This window comes from Ursus americanus, chromosome 3, assembly GCF_024610735.1.
Source record: "Ursus americanus isolate L20-20 chromosome 3, mUrsAme1.1.p, whole genome shotgun sequence".
Taxonomy (NCBI): Eukaryota; Metazoa; Chordata; class Mammalia; order Carnivora; family Ursidae; genus Ursus; species Ursus americanus.
In genome coordinates this window covers 37,672,537-37,688,265 of record NC_142129.1, presented here as the reverse complement: position 1 = coordinate 37,688,265, position 15,729 = coordinate 37,672,537, and positions in this window count along the sequence as shown.

The window sequence follows — 15,729 nt, the reverse complement described above, 5'->3', positions numbered from 1 at the left end:
AGCATGGGATTTCTTTCCATTTATTTATATCTTCTTTAATTTCTTTCAGCAGTATTATATAGATAGTTTTCATTATACAAGTCTTTCACCTTCTTGCCTAATTTATAAGTATTTTACTGTTTTTAATGCCACTGTAAATGAAATCGTTTCCTTAATTTCCTTTTCAGTTATTCATTGTTAGTATGTAGAAATGCAACTGGTTTTTGTGTGTTGTATTTGTAACCTGATACTTCGCTGAAATCATTGATTAGCTTTAACTTTTTTGGTGGAATCTTTAGAGATTTCTATATTCATGATAGTATGATCTATGAACAGAGATAATTTTACTTTTTCCTTTTTGATGTTAATGACTTTTATTTCTTTTTCTTGCCTCTGGCTAGAACTTCCAGTACTTTGTTGAATGGAAGTAGTGAGAGTGGGCATTCTTGCTTTGTTCCTGATCTTAGAGGAAAAACTTTGTCTTACATCATTAAGTGTGATGGTCCCTGCATATTTTTCATACATGACTTTTATAATATTGAGGTAGTTTCTACTCCTAATTTGTTGAGTTTTGTTTTTGTTTTTTTTTATCGTAAAAGAATGTTAAATTTTGTTAAATTCTTTGTTGGCATCAACCGAGATGATCAGATGGTTTATTTTCCCTTCATTCTGTTAATGTGGTGTATTACATTGTTCAGTTTTTGTAAGTTAAATCATATTTGCGTAACAGGTATAAGCCCCACTTGATCTTGATGTAAAATCTTATTAATATGCTGCTAAATTCAGTTTGCTAGTATTTTGTTGAGGATTTTCATACCAATGCTCAAAAGGGATATTGGTCTATAGTTTTCTTCTAGTGTCTTTGGTTTCGGTGTTAAGGTAATGCTGGCCTCAAATAAGGAGTTAGGAACTATTCCTTGCTCCTCAATTTTTTGGAAAAGTTTGAGAAGTATTGGTGTTTATTCTTCTTTAAATTTTTTGTAGAATTCACCAATGAAGCCATCAGGCCCAGAGCTTTTCCTTATTGGGAGATGTATGATAACTTAATCTCCTTACTGGTTGTAGGTTTTATGTTTCTAGGAATCTGTCCATTTCACCTTGGTTATCCAATTCGTTGACATAAAATTGTTTATAGTATTCTCTTATAATATTTTTCATTTCTGTAAAATTGGTAGTAATGTCCTCATTTTTATTTCTGATTTTAGTAATTTGAGTCTTCCTTCTTTCTTTTTTAGTCTATTTAGCTCAAAGTCTGTCATGTTTGTTCATTCAGGTCCCTGTAGTTCTTATAAGCTATGTCCAGCTTGATCACATTCAAGTTTTGAGTGACTAATATATGCCAACCAATATACAATACATGGGGTTTTATTTGTAAAACCATGAAAACTGTCTATGTCACCTTATTTTATCTTCACAATGACCCAGTGGGGAATAGTAGTATTATTTCCATTATATGGATTAGAAAACTGAGATATAGAGAAGCTTGTCCAAGGTTACAAAACTTTTAAGTAGCAAAACTAGTATTTAATTCCAGTAGTTTTCCTGCAGAGCAACATACTTAACCACTATGCCAAACAAGTAAATGCAAAAATAAATCGATAATTGTTTCTTCTGGTTTTCATTTTAGCCATTTTTGATTTAGACGTCCTGATGGGTGAGAGGTGATATCTCACTGTGGTTTTTATTTGCATTTCCCTGATGATTAATGAGCATCTTTACGTTGAGCATCTTTTCATGTGTCTTTTGGTCATGTGTATGTCTTCTTTGGAGAAATGTCTGTTCATGTTTTCTGCCCATTTTTAAATTCGATTATTCTTTTTCTTGGGTGTTAAGTTGTATAAGTTCTGTATGTATTTTTAATATTAACCCCTTATCATTTATATCATTTGCAAATATCTTCTCCCATTTGATGGGTTGTCTTTTTGTTTTGTTAGTGGTTTCTTTGCTATGCAGAAGCCTTTTATTTGGTATAGTCCCAATAGTTTATTTTTGCTTTTGATTCCCTTTCCTTAGAAGACATATCTAGAAAAATGCTCTTGTAGCTGATATCAAAGAGATTGCTGTCTATGTTTTCTCCTAGGAATTTTATCGTTTCAGGTCTCACATGTAGGTCCTTAGTCCATTTTGAGTTTGTTTTTTGTGTATGGCATTAGAAAGTGGTCCAGTTTCATTCTTTTGCATGAAGCTGTCCAGATTTCCCAACACCATTTATTGAAGAGGCTGTCCTTTTCTCATTGAGTATTCTCACCTCCTTTGTCGTAGATTAATTGACCATATAATCATGGGTTTATTTCTGGGCTTTCTATTCTGTTCCATTGATATATGGGTCCTTTTGTGTGTGTGTGTGTGTGTGTGTGTGTGTGTGTGTGTGTCAGTACCATACTGTTTTGATTACTACAGCTTTGTAGTATATCTTGAAACCTGGAATTGTGATACCTCCAGGTTTGTTGTTCTTTCTCAAGATTGCTCTGGCTATTTGGGATCTTTTGTGGTTCCATACAAATCAATATTTGATAAATGCTGCAAAAGGGAGAAAAAAGCTGGCATGAGAGAAGATACAAATATGATTCTCTTTTAGAATGGGTGGTCAGACAAGACCACTCTGAGTGAAGATGTCACATTTTAGTTGAGTTTTAAGCTTGAAAAAGAGACATCATCTAAAAGACTGAGACCCCGGTAATTGTTTATAGTAAATAATCAACCCAGCCATACCCCTCTAGCCACCCATGTTTGTCCTTCTCCTTCCTGCTTTCATGACTTGGCCTATGCCCTCCTGCTCTTCCCTCTATTGTCATCTTTTCACTTGAGGATCATTTTTGGGGGGGGGATACCTGGATAGCTTAGTTGGTTAAGCATCTGCGTTCAGCTGAGGTCATGATCCTGGGGTTCTGAGATCGAGTCCCACATCAGGCTTGCTCAGTGGGAAGCCTGCTTCTCCCTCTGCCTGACACTTGCCCTGCTTGTACTTTCTTTCTCTCTCTCTCTAACAAATAAATAAAATATTTTTTAAAAATACTTTTTTTTTGCTGAATATAAAATTCCCCTTCTTAATTGCTCTGAAATCTTATGATGTATATTATAATTCATGTGCAAGTTGCCTGATAGTCCCTTGTCTTCTATTATTGGTTATATGTTTATATTCAATGAGCCATACAAACACTGGTCAGTTACATAGCCCCTCCATTTACTCTGAGAAGTTCATTACCTCTGTAGGTTATGACGTATAATACCATGTGAACACTACCATGCTAGTTACAAGTGCTAAAACCAGGGCTGGACTTCTGAGCTGAGAGTGGTCAGTCTTGAGACTATTATATGACATGGCAACATGAGGAATCTCTCTCATTAATCTCTCATTAAGTCCTGATTATTCACTGTTCGAACCAACCTGACTCTTCTTTTTGGGGAATTTAAGCAGAAAACGTAAAGATAGAAGGTCATTAGTTTTTGTTTTGTTTTGTGTTGCCTATAGACTTTAAGGAAAGTCAAAAGGAACCTTTTTGAAAACATTTCTGTCTATCAGAGTAAAGAGACACAGCATAGAAAAAAAACAGACCTGAGACAGGAGAAAGAAGACTTTCCATTTGATATGACCCATCAGTCATTAAACTCTGTAATTTATCCTACGGAAGGAGCACTGTGGAAAGAGGAAGATCAAAGGAAGAGAACTTGTGCTAAGAATAATTACATCAGTGCTAGGGACCTGAGAAAGGAGAACCTAGGGAAGACAAATGTAATCTCTTGCTAAATGTCAGTTGAGGACCTGAAGTTTTGGAACCAGAGAATAGAAGGAAAAATATCTGCATGTTGTATAGATCATTGCTTTGAACAAAATCGAAATCAAATATCTGAGAAAGTAAATGAAAAAATTTTAATCTGGCCTACATAAATGACAGTAATTCTACTGAGATGAAAGAACTATAACCTATAGTTCTTTCTATATATAAACTATAATAAACTATAATAAGTACCCATCACCTAGCTAGACCAAGCTCTCTCAATCAGATTGGATGTCTTTCTAACTTCCATGGCTAGAGACCAGTTTTATTCAAGCTTAAGCTCTATAATTTAAACACTTTTAGGTGTCTCATCTACAGTGACTGTATATGAGAGAGATCTGGGTTCTTGGAGTACATCCTCACAGAATTTGAATGGTGCTTTTAAAAAAATCCCACAAAAATTATTAATTTAAGAGAGCCATGAGAGGAGTAATTTTTCTTTCACTGAGTATTTTCTAACAGAAGCTGTTGCTTGAAGGAATGCTGCAGAGGTTATTAATCAAACATTAGCTAGATGTTGGATTAATTGACCTCTTAGGATCTTTCTAGTCTTTAACTCTGTTTCTTTGAAGTAAGTAGAGTTAAAACAGAAAAGGAGGCAAATTGTTTTACTTTCCACCCTATACTAAAACTCTGACATATTGAAAATGAATAAAGAATAAATAAAATAAATACTTTATTTACAATGATTAGAGAAAATATAAGTGCACATTTGGCTCAATTTTATTTCTGAAAATTAGTTAATTTTGCTCTTTTGGAAAAATTTCTAAGTTGATTCCGTTAAATAAATAAATAATTCAGAGGCTTAATGAAGTCAAACATTACTTAAAGATCATTTGCTGAATTAAATGTGCAAAAAAATAAAATTTATAATTTATAAAGCTCATTTTTTGTATTTAATGCTTGCATTTTAATGTTTTATAGCAATATTTGCATTGGATATTTACTTAAAAGAAAGCATAATACCTATAATTAAGGTCTACTTTAGAAAGTCTCTGAATCTATCTATGTGATCTCTTTCATATCCGTCTGATCTCTTTCATCTCTGTGTTTTTGTAAGTGAAAAAAAATCATTGCGAAAACTTAAAATATTCAAAAAGCATACATACAGGAAAAATGAAGCTAAAATTGTTGATGAAATAAAAAATACAAAGACTGACATGTATTCAAACTTCAGCTTAGTAAAAATGACTAGTACACTTAAGAGGTAACATTTAAAGATAGTTAATTTTTTGTTTGGGGTAAAGAAAGAGATTGATAGTGAAATTAGATATTCATCTTGGCCAATAAGGTATTAAAATCATGCATAACAACAATGTAGTGCTATTAAACATTCTATGGGTTAGAGTTAATATATTGAACCCAGATTTTAGAGATTGCTTTCTCTTATTCTCATTTCTTCTTAGTGTCACTCTCTCTTTTCTCTCATTATATTATCATGCCTATAACACACACCAGAAACACACAGAGACAAAACCACATACTTTGAGCACACATACACAGAGATGAGGAACACAAGTGTGCGTGTGTGTAAGTGTAAGAGAGAGGTGGTTAGCTGTTTACTTTCTACACTCCCTCAATTTTGGCTGAAGAGGTTGAAGACTAGAAAATGTATGATAAATAGGAAGTATGTATGTGAGGGGTATCAGTAGCCTAGGTAATGGAAGTGCTAGATTGCCTAGGGGCTGATATGTGAACTCAGTCTCAAGGAGAAACTGTTGTCGGATATGAAATAGACATGGTATATGGAGGAGAAAGTGATCATTGAATTTGGGCTTCTGGCAGGTATATGCACATTGTGTGTCCTGTCACTCCAGAACAGTTACAATTATGTGTTATTCACTATTTCAGCAGAGTAACTAAATTTACTTCCTTGAGGGAAAGCCTCCTGTTTACCCACAAGGATACAAAATTATCCTACCAGCAATAAATGTTATAAATTTAATACATATCTATGACAAACTCATAATTAAGGTATAAGTAACTTTATATAGGTTGGTTTTAAAATACCTAAAATGACTACCGAAAGGCCCAAATTGGTTTTTGTTATTGTGGAACTGAATTTATTAAATGGATCAAATTTGTGAGGCAAAATAGCTGGAACAACTTCCCACTATCTTAGAGGGAGGAATAGAATTAGAAACCAAAAGAGATTATGAAATTTGTCTACCTGGAAATCTTTTAGGAAGTCACATCCACAGTCAGTCCCTTTGGGGGAAAGCTACCTGTAAGGCAGAGGGAGAGAAACACAAATCGGGGCTTAATGTTCATCTTTATAAAGCCTCTGACCAGCAGGAATCACTTTCTTTCAGTTCTCTACCCCTAGCTTCACTGAAGTATGACTGACAAATAAAAATTAAAATTGTATATTTAGGGTGTAGAATGTGGTGTTTTGATATACATCTACATTGTGAAATAATAACCCCAATCAAGCTAATAATTAGCATGCCTATCACCTAACATAGTTACTATTTCCTCCCTTCCTTCCTATCTTTTTCAGTGGTAAAAACGCTTAAAATCTACCTTTCAGCAAATTTCCGGATACCACCCTGTGGTGTTAACTATAGTCACATCGCTATACATGGTATCTCCAGAACCGTTCCATCTTACATACCGGAAACCTTGTTGAAAGGCCAGAATGTAGAATACCTAAAGGGAGTAGGATTCCAGGCTGACTTTAGTGAGACGGGAGCTAAGACGGTCTCACTTGCACCGTGTCCTCCAGTCCGCATGGGCATCGGCATGAGGTGGTCCCATTTGTGAGGATTAGATCGGAGAATGCATGTGAAGCTCCTCAGTGCGGTGAGTGTCAGGCACACAGTAAATCCCTCATAAATGTTTGCTGCGGACTGGTGGGGCCAGTGGTGGTAAAGATAATGGTGATGGTGTCACACACATAAAGGGAGGTTCTGCCAGCCAAGGGACTAAGGTGCTCATGGATTGCGTCACTGACCTTTTGCCTGACCCAGGGCAGAGTTCTCCTGTGGACCAAACACTGTGCAACTTGCGTGTGAAGTAAGTGATTATGGTTCACCTTCAGGGGAGTTGCTTATTAGCAAATTCCCTGGAAGGGCAAAGTAAAATGTATTCAGGAGAAGTAGGGTGAGATTTTCTGTTGGGTGACAATCCTCCTTCTAAGTTTGCTGGCTCTCCTCATTTCAAGCATTACACTCCATTACAACATTTAATAGCTCTCACTTTAGGATGGTCCTTTAAACACCTAATCAAATCCCCTTTTCTCACTTTGAAGTTTCCGAGGTTTGCTGGACAACTTTCTTGATCAAATAGCCTTTCCAATACTTTCAGTCATTCATGAGGTGACCCCTTGACAATCTATTCAGGATAAATAACTTGTTTCCTTCTAATGTTTCTGTATAGATTTTAGTTTATAAAAAAAAAAAAAACTTTGATCAATTTTAGTGTTTCTTCCCTTGATCTCTAAATAGTTTTCTTAAAAATGGTCTCCCCATTGTAAGATACCTTTTATCTATAGCATGCAACACAATGCCATGCACATAGTGGATGGTCCATAAATAATAGTTGAAGGAAGGTAGGCAGAAAAGAATAAAGGAAGAAGGAAGAAAGGGGACAGCAGGGTGTAAGTATTTGCTTGTGTTGTGTAGTTTAAAGGATTTTGAGAAGGACCTCTTTTAAAATACTCCTCTAAAATATATGAAATTCTATCACTGAAATTTATTTCTGAATATTACCTGTTTCTGTTTTCAAATACAGCTAGAATGAGTCCTTAACACCTTAGTGAGAATTCGCTCACGGAGGCAGTTTGTTTTTCCTCTTCTAGAAAAGGCTATAATAGTGTCAGAATATCTGTCCCTGTAACAACTATGATCTTGATGTCTTTTATAAATATGGGAATGATGTCAACATAAAGGTGAAGACACATTGATTGATATGTGACTAATTCTAGGCAAAGAGAGCTGGTGTAGCAATAATTAGAAACTTCTGCAGGAAAAGAAAAATCCATTTACTTGAATGCTACACAGATAGGAGTCCTTTTGGCTATATTTTAAGACAATGGAAAATGAGCTCTTACCCTTTGGAATGCATCTCCAGAAAGCTGAAGCCCTACTTTACCCAGCTCTCCACTTCTGGCCATTCATTCATTCTCCTGTGTTCCATCCACCGTGTCTCTGCACCTGTAAGCCAGCATTCCTACTTTATTGTTGTTTGTAAATTTTTCATGTCCTCAGAGCAGCCTCTCGTCATGCTGAGTGCCTGTGTAGCTGTCCAAGTTATCTCTGGAAGTACCAGTTATGGTTTTGGTTAGTGCCTCTGCTTACCAAGTTAGCCTAGAATGTGAGTGGTCTTCCCAATTCTATTTTTCCCCACCAACCCTGACCCTGTTACTTTAGTAGAGTTTTGAAGAACATGTGTTTGGGGGAATACATAAATAGGGTTATAGTAGAAATTTCTTAAACATTACCAAGGTGTTAGTAGGGGAGCCTGGGATGCTGTTTGGAGGAGAGGACACATAAAGCAGGGCTTCTCAGAATTTAAATGTGTTGGAATCTGCCCAGGATCTTGTTAAAATGCAGATTCTGATTCAGTAACTCTGGGTGGGATCCAAGATCTTGTCTTTCTAACAAGCTCCAGGTGATGCTCGCTGCTGATCTGGGGATGACATTTACGAAACAAGAGTCTGAAGGATGGGTAGCAATTTGAAAAGACATCATCTAGGACTGGGCCAGTATGGAACATATTTTTTAGGGGACTGTGATGTGTTTTTCTGACTCACAAACCAGGACATTAAGAAAAGCTTCAGTTAAAACTAAAAAAAAAATTTTTTTTAAAGTTTGGCCAGTGTTCACGTTCCTTTTATTTTTCTCACACATGCACTTAGAAAGCCAGGTTTATCAACTGGTTGTTAAAATATTAATACTCAGAAAAAGATTCGTTCTTTTATCTTGTGTTAGAAACAGCTTAAGTTATAACCTCCAAATGTCTCCTGGGCTAATGAAAGAGGCAGGGAAGATAACCAGGTCCAATCACTTTTATTGACTAAACAAAGTGAGTTCCCTGCCTTACTTCTAGTACTTGACATTTCACTTTTACTTGTCTGGTTTCACAATAACTGCATTGTGTTTTCAATGACCTTCAGCACTACGAAAGGATGCCAAGATATATTATAAGTTTAGGCTAGCATTTTAAAAACAAAATAGGGCCTACAGAAGCTTAAAAATAAATTCCTTCTGTAAACTCCAAATTTTGAAGCCATTTAGCATATAGATAGATGTTGCATGGATATATGTCTATGACCGCACTAAATTAGATCCACTCTTGACAACAGGCAAAATATTAATAATTTAAATAATTAAAAATAGTAATAATTAAAAATAATTTTAAAAATAATTTAAAAATATTTATTGTTGTGTTGTTTAACATATGTTATCTTATCCAGCTCTCATGAAAACTGTGAGATATTATTAGCTTCATTTCACAAAGAAAGGAACCAAGGCTTGGAGAAGGGAATAACTCAATATCACACAGCTAGTGAGTGACATGCCAAGATTCAAATCTAGATTTGTTTGAGTCCAAAATCTATGATCTTAATCACTAAGCTCTCAATCCATTTGGAGCCACTAAAATTTAGGTGGAAATTATGTCTGATTTATATGTTATGACAAACAAAAAGAGCATGAAATTCTCTTTGGCATGTGGCCCTTCCTCTCTGGCAGTTAGTCGTTTTTGGAAGTAAGTGGTGTGTAAATTTCAAATAAATAAAATTTTAAAATGCCTTCTACTCACTCCCAAAGACGTCTTAAGTACATGCCTTTTTTTTTTTTTTTTTTTTTGGAGGAATGAGTGCTATTAGCCCACAACCACCCCCCACCACCTCCCAAGGATCAATGTAGTATGTGTCCTTGAGGGTTTCTCTCCTGTGACTGTAGAAAAGCACCTGAAGAAATAAGATCCCCAGGGTCTGAAATACCTGGTACTGTATAGTCTGTTCTACTACAATATATTTCTTTGAGTTGAACTGCCTCGTGTGCTATTATTGTTAAATTAGGTTAATGGTATGACTATACTGTGGAGTTATGTTGGTTTACACACAATTATGTCCAGCCTGTTAGTGTTTTGAAGCAATCAGGGGCAAGCTTCTCAAAATTAAAAAGACCACCTTCGCAATATACGAATACATTCATTTAGAAGTGGCTGTTTACTTGCTTCAGAAACTATTAGGCTTTCCACAGTGTTCCACTGTCTGGGGAAGTGCGGATGAAGCAGATGTGGAGACATTTCACCCTTAATTAAAATAATGTAGCAAAGGGGAATTCTGATGAAAAGTCTCTATCATAAGTGAATGCCTTCTAGAATCTGAATCTGGAAGCAGGAAGCACAGATAAAATATTGCAAAAGATTATTTGACAATGATGCTAGTAGAGATTCAATTTTACTAGGATCCTTTAACCTAGGATTATTATTGTTTTTGTTAGAGCTTTTGTTAGTCACAAAGTTCTACTATAGCCCCACTTCTCTTTTTCCACAGGTCCTATTACTTTTAGAGCTCATTTTTTCAGAATATGAGATTGTTCGTGACAAGCCTGTATTATATGTAGCTAGGTTGAAGCAAACGAACAATTCTCAGAAGTGCATCACTTTTCTTTTTTAGAAAGTACCTGAATTTGTTGTGTACATGACCTAAAACTGCTTTTCTATGCAGGAATGGCTTAACCATTTCTTTGGACATCTTGTGGGCTAAGTCTAGGAAAAAAACTTTGAAGCATGACTTTGTAATATGAGTCATATGGAATTAATAGATGTCTGATCTTTCACAAAGAATGTTCCCGATGCAATTACTTTTGACATAAAGTTAAAATACGTATATTTGTATTGGATTACTTTAGAGGTCGTTAATAAGACCAAGTATATATATATATATATATATATATATATATATATATATATATATATATATATATATATATATATATGTAATAAAAGGACTATCCATATAAGAAGGGATCTGCACAAGAAAAAAAATTTAAATTAGGATTGTCCATGAATGGATTGGCCAATCTTGTAAGCTTAGTGAGTTCTTTGTCAATGGAAATGTTCTAATGGAGATTGGTTATATCTCAGTTAGAAAGATTATAGCAGTGGCATCTACACTGTGTAAGATGTTGGATGAGACAAACAACAAAAAGTTATTTTCTAAAATGATAATAGCTATTATTTCTTTCATGTCAAACAGGTATCAGGCCCTGCACTAAATTTTCATACTCATTTTCTACACAAGGAGTAAATATTATCCTCAGTATACAGATGATGAAAAGGTTAACTAGCTAGCCCAGGGTGATAAGTATCAGAGCCAGGATTTGAATTAGTATCAGTAAGACTTGAACTATACTGCGGTGCTTCTCAACTTAAAGAATGTATGGTTCTGTGCCCTATGTAATTAAGATGATCCTGGAATGCTATGTCTCTTCATAACCAGCCACTCCAGATTCTAACGTGAGAGAGGAAGGTTCTATATTTGTTCATCCATTATAAGAAATGTATTTATCACACATAGTATGGTTGATAAAGTATTTCAAAAGATGTGGAGGATAAGAAACAATGCTGAACAAATGAAATGAGAAAAAATGAGTAATGGCTTTAAAATTCCTCATAGTACAGATGAGAATAAATATTGTTGAGTGAATGAATGAATTTGATATTTTGTGCTAGCTCTTTAAAAATATCCTCAAATAATTCTTATGATTTCATATTCCAAAGTTGTACTGACATATAATTTTTGCTCAGATCTCCATTCCTTGGTATGTCATTATCTTGTCCTTTACTTCAGTTTCTGACGATGACAAAGATTACAAAGGGTCTTAGATTCCTACAGTCTCATATTTAATAATGGACCTTCTTTCATTTTTCAACTCTGCTCTGTCCTTGTGTGTTATTTAGTTTCCCTGCTCATCTCTGGTACTGTGTTGTGACCAATGTATGACATGTAAGGGCTCTGCTAACCTCAGGGAAAAATATTGAGCCGTAAGATTAGCTTTGAAGAAAAATGATCATTGATGTCGAGTTTATTGCCTGAGGACTGTAATTGATTTTACTACAGTTTGTTCAAAGAATGTGAAGTGTATAAACGATCCAGGAACTTCTTGGGGTATGTAAATATTGTGTCACATATACATCAATTTTGATCCTGAACATCAATATTTATGATGAAAAAGGAGCTAAGTAGAATTGGAATTTTTCCTAGAACATCTGAATAGAACACACAGATTAATCACATTTACTGCATCATTTGGTATGGAGCAGTTATGTTACCTATGCATATTAACAAAAATGGAAAAGATAAATTTATAATTGATATGTAAAAATGAATAGCCTTCACATTCAGGATTCTCAAAGTTTTTCCTCACAATCATTTTCAAATCAATCTAGGGTATTGTGTAGGGGTAGTGATGCTCATCAGATAGTCCTTGTGTTCACCTGTATTCTCCAGCCTTCTTGCACTTAGATGAAGCCAAGTATGTCTGGTTCTAGTCAATGGGTTTGAAAGGGAAGCAGTTTTGTTACTTGTGGGGTCGTACTGAGGCAGTGAAATGCACATGTTAGGTTTTCCATCTCCCTTCCCCTGGCATAGGGACCCAAGCACATCTTCTAGTCCCAGTCTTCTCAAGCTTTAATATGCATATAGATCATGTTAAAATGCAGATTCTGACCTGGTTCTGAGACTGCATTCCTAACAAAGCCCCTAACTACCAATGATGCTAGCCCACAAACCTTGAGCAGCAAGTTCTAAAGGAAACACCTTCAAGACAATAGAAACTTTACCAGCCAAGGTCCTTGAATGACTGTGTGGAATAGAGCCTTACACTGAGCATATAGTGTGAGTGTCAAATAAATGCTGTATTGGGCAGATTTCTCTAGAAACTGACTTTATGAGCAATTCAGAAGCCAATTATAGATAAGTAAATGGAAGTTAAATGATTCTAATTCATGGGTTCATAAATTGTAACAAATGTACCACACTAATGCAAGATGTTCATAATAGGGGAAACTGTAGCACAGGGCAGGGTGAGGGGTATATGGGCAATCTACTTTCCTTGATTTTCCTATAAACCTGAAACTGCACTAAAAAGTCTAGTTTTAAAAGTTTAAACAAGTTAAAACACCTTTTCCATCTGTTTTGCAATCCAATGAATGAATGAATGACAAATGCTAATTGGATAATGGAAGTGAAGAAAGAGACAAATTATAATATTGTGGTTTTCTTAGTAAGGCAATAAGTTCAATTTAAAGAGTAAAATTATTTAAAAAAGTAAAATTCAAATTTTGCTGTAGATGAGATTCATTATATCTCTTAGTTCAATACCTACTTCATATATGAAATAAGAGATTTGTATAACTGTCCTTTTATAAGGGTATCTTCCCTCGAAACATTTCAAAAATTAAGCACAAATAAAAGATAAAATTGTAGTTGGAATTAAAGGGAGATTAATTTTTTGGTATAAGAAGAAAGTACGACCCTAGGAACAATTTGGAAATATTTTCAGAATTCTGAAAACACATATTTTAAAAGTTAAGAGCTTCATACTTATAGTAGCAGTAAAAATTCAGGGTATTATGAAATATGAAAAACTTATTTTTTGAAAATTATTATAAAAGTGATAGATATAGTTAGAAGAAAGTTATAAAAATGTAGAAAAATATACATGATAAAGTAAAAGCCTACTCTACATTCACACCAATTCCTGTTCCCAATTTCAGTCCAATTTTGAAGATTATATTTCTAACACTAACTAATATATCTGCATTTATTATCAAAATTAGGATGAGGAATTTATTACGTTTACATTACCTCTCTTTCCTTTCCTCTTCCTTTTGTCATTTATATTATCACTATTTTATTCCTGATTGAATATCAAGAATTTCATATAGTTCAATCTGACAGGATTCAGGACTCAATATATGAACAGATAAATTTGTATATCTTACCTTTTTTAACTTTAAATTGAATATAGACTATACCATCCACATTATACACTAAATTTGACAATGTAGCTTGGGTTCCCTATATGTACAATTAGGAGATTCGTGTCCTTCATATCCTTCAGCTCTCTTGTCTATCCTACACCTCATAATTCTCTTGGCCACGATAATATTTTAACATGGTACAGATGCATGATGTTACCAGTCTAATTCTATGACTATAACTAAATCAGTGATATAACTAAATGTAGTCCAGAACTTAATAAACTTTTTAAGAAAAATAAATACTACATTTACTCTACAACATTGTTATCCCTGTAAAATACATTAAATGTCAGATGTTTTAAGTATCAAGGTGTAGGTATAGTAGTTATCTCAACATAGGAATGTAGAAGGTGAGATTTAGAAATGTTGAGGAACTTCTGGTGGTATGTAGTTCCGTAAGTGGTGGGGCAGGATAAGCACCAAAGTCTGTCTACCTCTGAACTGAACTCTTAGGTGCTCTAGGCTCTTAACCATTTACTTCAAGAACACGTGTTCTAATACTTTGGTTTGCTTCACATCTCAACCAGTACCATTAGTAAAGTGTTCATAATCTCTGAATCTTCTTCCAGCTCTGATTCATTATTTACTGTTGTTAAGAGATATGGTTTGGGGACACTTGGGTGGCTTAGTCGGTTAAGCATCTGCCTTCGCTCAGGTCATGATCTCAGGGTCCTGGGATTGAGTCCCACATAGGGCTCCTTGCTCAGCGGGGAGCCTGCTTCTCCCTCTGTCTGCCGCTCCCCCTGCTTGTGCTCTCTCACTCTCTCTTGCTCTCTCTGACAAATAAATAAATAAATAAAATATTTAAAAAAGAAATAGTTATTGTTTAAATACTATTGTAGACTAAGCTTAATGCCCCTTGAAAAATACATCGCCACTGTAGGACTTCTTTTCCCTGATGGAACACTCATAGTCAAAGTGTATCATATTTTTATAGGCTGTATTTAATTGTACTAATATAGCCACAAAGTAATGTTTCTAATTAACTACTTAACTGCCATTTTTTTAAATTATTATTTTCTCCCCAAATGAGGGATCAGCAACAGATTGTATATTATGCTGTATGAAAGGGACACATTAAATGACTGATCAAATTTTGAACATATGGAATAGTGGAACTTTTTGGTATTTTCCTATTTTAAAAAAATATCTCCCCTTGATACTTTTTTCATATCATTGAAACTTCAATGTGTATTTCCATTTCAAGATGTAATGTTGAGTGAAATGAAAGTAATAATATATGAAATAAAATTCTGGCAATAAAAGATGGGGGCATGGCATTAGTAAATTAGGGACTTTGATTCCTGTAAGAATGACAAGTAAAACCCCACCAAATTGTTTTTCACCTTAAAAATATATGTGGATCTTTCTTTCTCTGGCTGACTTGTTTTACTTAGCATAATGCACCCTAGCTCCATCCTCGTCTTTACACATGGCAAGATTTCATTCTTTTTGATGGCTGAGTAATATTCCATTTTATACATACCACATCTTCTTTATGCATTCATAAGTCACTGGGCATTTGGGCTCTTTCCATAATTTGGCTGTTATTGATAATGCTGCTATAAACATTGGGGTGCATGTGCCCTTTTGAATCATTATTTTTGTATCCTTTGGGTAAACAATAGTGCAATTGCTGGGTCATAGGGTAGTTCTATTTTTAAGTCTTTGAGGAACCACCATATGTTTTCCAGAGTGGCTGCAATAAATCGCTCATATGTGGAATTAAAGAAACAAAGTAGATAAAGGGGAAGGGGGAAAAGGGGAGGGAAGCAAAACATAAGAGACTCTTAACTATAGAGAACAAACTGAGAGTCGATGGAAGGAGGTGGGTGGGGGATGGGCTAGATGGGTGATGGGTATTAAGGAGGGCACTTGTTGTAATGCACACTGGGTGTTGTATGTAAGTGATGAATCACTAAATTCTGCACCTGGAACCAATTTTACCATATATGTTAACTAACTAGAATTT